At 32.0% G+C, this 9,806-nt stretch overlaps 1 pseudogene; it reads left to right on the top strand.

The window, feature by feature from the left end:
* The first annotated feature begins 6,257 nt into the window (after positions 1–6,257).
* LOC114256108 (phospholipase A1-IIgamma pseudogene) lies at positions 6,258–8,866 on the top strand (annotated as a pseudogene).
* The last annotated feature ends 940 nt before the right edge of the window (positions 8,867–9,806 follow it).

The raw sequence follows: 9,806 nt of genomic DNA, 5'->3' as shown, positions 1-9,806 counted from the left end.
ATTGTTGATATATAGATCAGTGAGGGAATCAAACAAAAATAATTGTTTACATACTTCAAAGATAACTGGCGAAGCTTGTTGAGATAAATTATTGTTTAATACCATAGGGGTGGGTGCGGGTCGGTTGCGGCCATGGAACCTCCAATTCGTCGTCCGTCTGCTAGATTGGCAAATTAGAGAAAATCAATCTGCATCTGTCTGTTAATCTGGCGGATGTGGATTGAGCGGATGGATGCGAATCGGTTTGGCGGTTTAAAATTTTATAAATTTTTAACATAATTCAACTTGTGCACTTCCTCAAAAAAAAAAAAAAGTATTATAGTCAATGACGTAAAAAAGTATTACAATCACTGCCTGTCTCATCCAAAGAAAGAAAGTTTGAAACTTTAAAATATTACAATCACTGCATGCCTCATCCACATACTACAATCACAACATGCCTCATTCACATAAAGTATTATAATTTGTGTACTTCCTCAAAAAAAAAAAAAAAAAAAAAAAGAGTATTATAGTCAATGACTTAAAAAAGTATTACAATCACTGCATACCTCATCCAAAGAAAGAAAGTTTGAAACTTTAGAATATTACAATCACTGCATGCCTCATCCACATACTACAATCACAGCATGCCTCATTCACATAAAGTATGACAATCTGTGGTTCTTAAAATATAAAAATAATTTAAACCACCAAAATCATGAACAAAGCGGTAATAGAGATTATATGCTTTTATATTGTTACATATATATTTGTTTTTGAAAACAAAAACCAACCAGCATATATCATATTTTTTATTTGTTATTTTAGAGTTAGATTTAAAAACTAAAAAATATAGATAAATAATACATTTATTTTTTTCAATTTAAAAAATATATTCAAGTTGAAAACTCTTTTTCAACAGAATATTTAAATTATTTGTCAATTGAAAATACAATCAGAATATCTAAACAAATTAAAATGCAAAGTCTTATAAATCATTAAGAGTGCTCGCAGTTTGGCGGTTCGGTTGCGACTAAATGAACCTCAAATCCGTCATCCATTAAAAACTAGGCGGATTGAAAAAAATCAATCCGCAACTGTTCGCTCGTTATCACACATCTGTCTAAAATGCGGTGGATTGGTTCGGTTCGGTCATTTTGGGCGGATTGGTATATCTGTTGCTCACCCCTAATGTGGCATGATAATTTGCAAATCAGTGACAAAATGAGGACAAAAAAAAGAAGCCACAACTTCTCTTCAGTCCAAATCGGATTGAAGGGTACTATTAGGTTTCCGTATGCCTATTACGGAACTCGCATTGATAATCCGAACTGTTTAATGTGTAGGTGTCGTTGAGCATTTCATCCCAGCAAAAAATCATATTGATCGGATATCAATAGTCACTTAATCAGATCAACTTTGTGTCAATGGAATGTATGATTTGTAAAATAAATTATACAAATGTGATCTGATCAAGTGGTTATCGATATCCGATTAATGTAATTTTTTGCATGGATGAAATCCTCGATGAGTTCTACACATTGAACGATTTAGATTATCAATATGGGCTCTGTGGTGCACCCCCCTTTAATTGGGTATCCCAATTGGAGAGAGCCTCTCCCAAAAAAAATAAAAATAAATAAATAAATAAAACTGTAGAGGAAATGTTATGAGTGTGTACCATACAAATGACACCATTCAATATTACAGGAGTCATAATTTTTTTTTAAAAAAAATAAAAAATTATTGAGTTATAAACAAACATCGCACAAGGTATAACATTGTACTTGTGAATCATAACCAAAATAATATCATAATTAAACATCTCAATAAGTTATAACTATTATAATAAAAAATACAAAAGTAATAAGTAAAGGTGTGTATGTATACCATATAATTTTCTAAACAATAGATATAATATTTTTGGTGTAATTCTGACGCATACAAAGGACTTGTATTAAGCACAAAAAAGACTTGTACTGTACACATAAAATTTACACCACTAGAAAAATATAAATATTTTTTTAATATTCCATTAATTTGTAATTTTCCCATATTTTTCAAGTTCATCCAAAAATACATGAATGGACAGTTTAATGAAGGGGAAACTATACTTTTGAGTGATTTTTCTTAAATTACTAATTAATTAAAAAAGTTTATCACTTCATATCACACTTTAAGTTTATTATTAATTTATAAATATATATTTTTAAATATACACTGACATAGAATATCACCTTTAGGCTTCGTTTTGGAAGCATAGTTGAGCTATTTTAATCACAAAAAGACAAAATAAACTTTTTAGTACAATAAGACAAAACATCACATCTAACCAACTAGGCCTAGCTTAGTTGGCCACCATGCCTTCCTTTGGGTTTAGTCCCAAGGAGGTTATGAGTTCAATTCCCCTTAGGGTTATGAGTTCAATTCCCCTTAGGGGGTTGAATTAAGAAGTGCAAGCACCTTAGTGCTTTGCCAAGGGTGGAGAGATTTTTTCCCATAGGTGCTAATCTAACAACTAACAACTAATATTTGCTGATTAAAAAAAATAAAAATAAATAAAATATCACATTCAACCCATAATCATTACATTATTTCTCTTACAAAAAGTCAAACAAGCCAAAAAAATCCTTCCCAAACAAGACTTTTTATCCCCATGCTAAAATAGTCAAAAAATCAAAAAGTCAACCCATTTGTCAAACGAACCAACTTTAGTCCTTCAAATTTTAATTTTATCAATTTCATCCCTAAAATTTTGAATGTAAGTCAAATTGGTCCAATTTTAAACAACCATTTAGATCATTAACGAAATAATGATAAATTTTAATTATTGTTTCTAAAGTATATGTTTTGTGCAATTTGGTCCCTCAAGCTTTAATTTGTCAATTTCATCCATTAGTATTGAATTACATTTCGAATGTGCAAGTGCACATCATATGCACCTTATGCAAAAAGTATAACTTCTCTCACCAAAAGTTTAATTTTTCCTACAATGTGCAAGTACCATTGTAACCTCTTCCTTATATTTCATCTGTATCATCAATGTTTTAGGACTAACTTGACATAATTAAAATCTCGAGCACCAAACTGATATGAAATGAAACACATTCTAGGAAGTTTTTTTCTTATTATGTTCAAAATAGTAAGCTCGACTCACCACCGATCATCTCTCACCATCTAGAGAGATCAGGAGAATTCATGAACCTTCATTACTATTCGAATGGAGGTTGAAAAAACCAAAGTTGAAGAGGAGTCTTTGGAATGAAGATTGAAGAAACTCTTGGACTGAGGATTTCAATTTCAATTTGATTAGTTTGTTTGTTTGTTTGTTTTTTTGTTTTTTTTTTTTTTTCCATTTATTCAGATTGTTTGTTTACGTTGTGAGATTAGTCTATATATGGATTAAGTGGTTAGTTATTTGATAAGAGTGTGGAAGAAAGAAAAATGAGAGAGAGAGAGAGAGAGAGAGAGTGATTTGTAATATATGCACTTTTTTTTAACAAAAAAAATAAAAATAAAATTGAGTGAATTTAAATTGAGTTTGGTTTAGTATTAATTCTCTGTTTGTGAATTACAACAAGTGATGTATACCCACTCCCACTAACAAGTGGTATCAGAGTCAAGGAGGTCAAGAATTACAGAATTTCTACAAAATAGAGGAAGAAAGAGCAATTTTCAAAATTGTCCAGAAACTAAAGTTGTCGAAATCGACTTTTGATCATACTAGTGTGTAGGTCTCGTCGAGACGATCATTCTGAAGAAAAAAAAAAAAAAACACGTAAGAAACGGAGCTATACTGGCTGGTCAAAGTTTCCTAGAAAAGTCAACTTTATTGGAGAAGACAACTGCTGCTGATGTCATCATCGTCGATTGTCAACGTCATCATCGTCAAAGCAACTGGAGATTGAAGCAAAAGGAGATTGAATATTGCTGTTGTTGCAAAAGGAGATTGAATATTGATGTTGATGTAAAGTTTCCACAAAATAAATTCATTGCCATTTCCAGAGACAAAGAAAATGATGGTCACAACACCCTAAATTAGTTTCAAAAGCCTCCTCAAACTTGCAAGCATATCTTTGTTTAGTCCATACTTTATGTTTTCTCCACATGACAAAAGGAAACTTCAAAGCAAAGACTTTTCTGTTTGAGGAACTACTCTTTTTCCTTTTTTTCTTTTTTTTTTTTAATTTTATTTTTATGAGCGTACAAGAAAAATTCTTTGGCCACTGTGGTGTATATGGGATATTTCTGTCAGCATCACACGTAGAGTTGATAAGCTTATGCATGAACCAAATAATAATTTTATTTGCACAAATTTCATTGGTAGTCTTCATATTTTTTCTTTTTTGGTATTATTTTGATTCTTACAATTTTAATTGGTTAAATTTTAAATCTTCATTTTCAATTTTGTATCAATATGGTTTATTGATTATGTTGTTAGGGTATTTGACAAAAATAATCATTGAGTTGATTAAGTTTACAATTTTTTTTTCTAAAAACCATAATAAATGCTGATCATGTGTACATTCTTTTATTAATAAAAATGTTAGCAATTATAATCAATTGGACTAAATTGAGACAAAATTATAAATTCAAGATAAAAATTGAGTCAATTGATATTATAGGGACCAAAATAAAACGATGAACAAAATGTAACAATGACCAAAATACAAGGACTATTGCTATAGTTTACACATTTTATTTACACAAAAAAATTACTTCGAAAAGAAAAATTATGAGTTTGACTCAAATCTCATCAATTTTTAATCTATATTATACACCTCACTTTCAAAATAATTTTTGTGTTACAAATTCTAGGTATGTAGCATTTTTTTCAATCAAATGTGTAGTTTCTTGTAAATGAATGTCAACTGCAAAGATGACGGCCTTCGTTTGGTTTGGCTTTGGAAAAAAGATTTTAGAGAAATTTTTTAAAAATTTTGTTTGGTTTGTAATTTTTCTCAATTTTTTTTTTTAAAAATCACTTCTCTGTTCTATACATCAATCAATCACTTTTTCTCTCTCCTCTCTTATTTTCAATCATTTTTTCTCTCACATACATATACTCAATTACAACAAAATATCAAATCATCCAAAACTCCCAAACTCCAAAACTATTTTCAAAATATATAACCAAACAAACTACAAAAATTTCTAAACTCTCTTCCCAAAATATTTTTTGAAAACTTATCTCTCAAAGTCAAACCAAACGAGGCCGACATATTCCACCCCCTGAGATAATGACCAAACATAAGGGGTAGTTTGATAACCTCATTCATAAAATTAAATATTGAAGTGGTAATTAATTAAATTCATTTGATAACTATAATTGATATCACTTAAAAAAATAAGTGTCTCTTAAAATGAAGGCTGAAATTTAAGAAAATTTTAAATCATATGAAACTTATCTAATTCTAACTGAATTTATAACTATTATGCATAAGCATTGATATACATTATTATAAACTCACTACCACTACTACTACCACCACAATACCACTATCATGTCACTGCCACTACTACCGCTATCACCACTACCACCATTGATACCACCGTCGCCGCCACCACCATGTCACAATCACCACTACTACTACTGCTACAGTTACCACACCACCACCATGCCACATCCACCACTACCACCACCACCGCCGCTACTACTACCATGCCACAACTACTACTACCACTACCACTACCACTACCACCACCACTTTTATCACCATTATCATTGTTGTCATAAGCAACACCATTATTTTACTACTACTATCATCGCTACCGACATTATCACCATGCCACTACCGCTGCTACCATCATCAATGCTACCGCTACCATCACCACCACTGCTATCACCACCATCACAATATAAAAATTGAGATATACAATTTTAAAATAATAAATTTTAAATTTGAACTGATATATATTAAACAATTTATTTTTAGTTCAGCATTTAAATTTTTATTAAATTGCTTTTCAACTTAAAAAATTTTGCATTTAATTTTTAGTCTTTAGTTTTCAATTTTATCAAATACCACCAAATTCATGTGCTTAATTCAATTCCGTCTAACTCATTGTGATTGAGGCAAACAAGTTATTATCGTAATGGGCCACTTTGGACCAATACATATGGTTTACTTGTATTACTAATTGTAGATACATATATAAGGGTTTACTTTCTAGGATTAGGCACAAAAGACCTTACCATGGGGAGGTTTTCCATCATTAATATGCATTATTGCTATTATAAGGTTTAGTTTCTGGGGTTAGGCACAAAAGACGTTGCCATGGGGAGGTTTTCCATCATTAATACGTATTATTGCTATTATAAGGTTTACTTTCTAGGGTTAGGCACAAAAGACGTGTATATATATATATATATATATCTATTTTTCTATTCTATTATATAAAGTACACAATTCATTTGGTGTGAATAAGCACATGTCACATATTCTCTAATGTCCGAATTGTCCCTATTTAGTTCAAGTTTCTCATTTGAAATTTTATTTCTTTTCCCCATCTACATTCATATATATATAGATATATATGCTTTATTTTTTTCCCTGATGAAAATTACGGCTGAAAGTCACTAATCCATTACCTCATAGTATTGATGTAGTTGCATATGAGAAAGTCCGAATTTTTTATGGGACATGAGACTCTTTTTTAGTAACTGAGAATTAGAGATTATATTGTTGGTACATTGGAGGGGAAGGTTAAATCCATTACCTCATAGTGATTATTAAATCTGTCATGAGATACACGATATTGGAGTGGACTAATTCTAATGTTTAACTAAATTAAAAAATTTCAAAATTACATCCATACCAAACTGAGACGGCGATTTTAAATGATATAGCGGATGTCTAGAGATAGATTCATGAATAATTTACTCTTTGGTTTATGTAATCCAAATTTCTATTTGGGAAAATTATGTAAATAGTCCTTATACTTTACACGATGTGTCAATTTGGTCCATGTAGTTTCAATATGCTCGATTTTGCCCCTTAATTTAACGGATTGTGTCATTTTAGTCCAATAAATAACGGTTGTTAAGTTAATTTAACGGAAAGTTAAACAATATGTCAATTTGGTCCATGTATTTTCTACAATGTGTCAATTTAGTCCTTATTAAAATCGAGAAAATTGAAACTATAGGGACCAAATTAACACATCGTGTAAGGTATAGGGACCAAATTGACACATTATTTGACATTCTGTTAAATTAATTTAACAACCGTTATTTATTGGACTAAAATGACACAATCCGTTAAATTAAGGGGCAAAATCGAGTAAATTGAAACTATAGGGACCAAATTGACATATCGTGTAAAGTACATAGACTATTTGCATAATTTACCCTTCCTATTTTAAAATTATTATTATTTTTATTTAAAAAGAAAAAAGAAATTAACGAAGATAACAATATCTTTGGAGACAATAATGAAGATAACATAGTTTTCTTGTATTATGTTTTAGGTTCTTGTTTAGGTTAAAAGACTTGTGGAAGAGTACAAGAATGAAGCAATTAGCATTACTATAGCTGGCCATAGTTTGGGTGCTGCTATTGCAACACTAAATGCAGTTGACGTAGTTATCAATGGATTAAACAAGCCTAGAGACCAACCAAACAAGGTGTGTCCTGTGACAGCCTTTGTGATTGCTAGTCCTAGAGTTGGAGATTCGGGCTTCAAAAAGGTCTTTTCTGAGTCAAAAGATCTTCAAGTACTACGCATCCATAATGCCCTAGATATTGTTCCAAACTATCCATTGATAGGATACTTAGATGTGGGCAAAGAATTGGGTATTGACACTACCAAATCCGAGTATTTGAAGAGCCCTGAAAATTTGGAGAACTGGCATAACTTGGAGGCTTACCTGCATGGAGTTGCAGGAACACAAGGAACAAAAGGAGGATACATTTTTTTTTTTTTTAATCGGCAAAAGAAACCTTTATTGATGAAAACATACAAAGTATGATAACATACATCAATAAAGAGGAGCTTGGAGCTAGCACAAGCTCCAAGCTCCAAGCTCCAGTTGGTGAGAAACCAATAGACAAAGCAAAACAACAAAACCAACAAACAAAACAGCAAATAGCCACTGCTGAGCACAAACAGACCAACAATAGCAGCCAACTTCTACTCAATGGTAGACTAACACCAAGACTATTAGCAGACTAACAGATTAACAAGACTATTAGCAAACTAGCAGACTATTAGTAGACTAATAGCTTAAACCCTTAAACCCTCAAACCCTCTTTTTAGCAGACTAGCAGTCACAGAACTTCTACAATTTTTTTTTTGATCAACATAGCAGAGCAAACACTACAACAGGGAAACAGATTAGCAGAACAGAGCTAAGTGGCAACAGAAATCCATAACACAGTTAAGCAACCAAACAGATCAACAGAACAACAGGATAACCCCTCTAGTTATCAAAACAGATCAGCACAAAAACAGGACAACCAACTATACCCAGCTTGACAGTTTGTCCACTACTCCTATTACCAAGTACAGAACTCAATGGCAGCCCACGATTTGCCACCAGTTGAGAACAACATCATTGACAGAAAATGAGAAGTCCTTGAGAGAGGCTTTAAACCAAAAAGCTAATCTGACCTTGATGAGTTCCCACAGGTCAACCGAGTTAGGATGGACATTAGAGAAAACACACTCATTCCTATGCTTTCAAAGAGACCAGTGGACAACTAGGGGAATGGCTCTTCAAAATTTTCTGAGTAAACACTTATAATTTACCCTCATCTACCAGTTGAGCAAACTTGCCACAGATATTGGGATACACCATTGAAGACCCCATTCATGAAGCACAGATGACCAAATGGTCCAAGAGAAAGTGCAATGTAGCAACACCTGAAGAGCAGATTCTGGAATAGAGTTGCAGAATATGCAAGAGGTGGAATAGTTGTTGCCTATGCCAAGATTGTGCAAGAATTTAGATGTTTTAATTCTGTTTTTCCAGGCCAACCAACTAAAGAAGTGGACTTTTTTTTTTTTTTTTGGGGAGGGGGGGGAGGTAAGGTGCTACTCAAAATAAACTTGCTCATGCTGAGAGGAGGCCCAAGAAGAGACGTGCTAAAGGAATATAAAGAAGACACAGTGAAGGTATTGGAACCAGCAGCTGCAGTAGCCCAAGCCAGATTATCAACACACTCAAGACTCAATGAAGGAGCAGAGGATAACAAAGCACACAGTCTAACTTCATCAGCCAATTCCCAAGCATACAAAAGGAGGATACATTATGCTTGTCAACAAAAGAATTGATGCCTTGAAGGATGAATATTGTATACCGGTATCATGGCGGTGTAAAAAGAACAAGGGCATGGTTCAACTGATGGATGGCTCTTGAAAGTTGATGGATCATAAATTAGACAATGATTTCTAAATCTTCATATTCATGGTTGAGACAATTGTATTTTCTGTTTTTCAAGAGCAAAAAGTAATAGTTTATAATAATAGTAAAACATTATAAAAGAAAGGCATGACTGAAGAAAAAGCAACATGTAAGATTAAATTTAATTATTTAGTCATTATGGTGACCTATATAATATAGTAATATGAATTGTAGATTTAATAAAATTGTAATTTCATATCTTAAACCATAAGATAATTGGTCAATCGATGGAGTAGTTTCCAAGTCTCCTGCTTTGATGGGAAAATGGAATAAAATTAAATGAAGAAACTGGTTATAAAAGTATATTTAGATCACCCATCAATTATTCTGAATATAACGTATTCTAAAAAGGGTCAAGAGAGAGAAACCTTTTTTCCATTAATATTGATATTAGGTTTATGTTCAATCAATTTTGGATCACT

This window comes from Camellia sinensis, chromosome 8, assembly GCF_055761805.1.
Source record: "Camellia sinensis isolate YWXY chromosome 8, ASM5576180v1, whole genome shotgun sequence".
NCBI classification, from domain to species: domain Eukaryota; kingdom Viridiplantae; phylum Streptophyta; class Magnoliopsida; order Ericales; family Theaceae; genus Camellia; species Camellia sinensis.
This window is presented reverse-complemented; position numbering and strand designations above follow the sequence as displayed.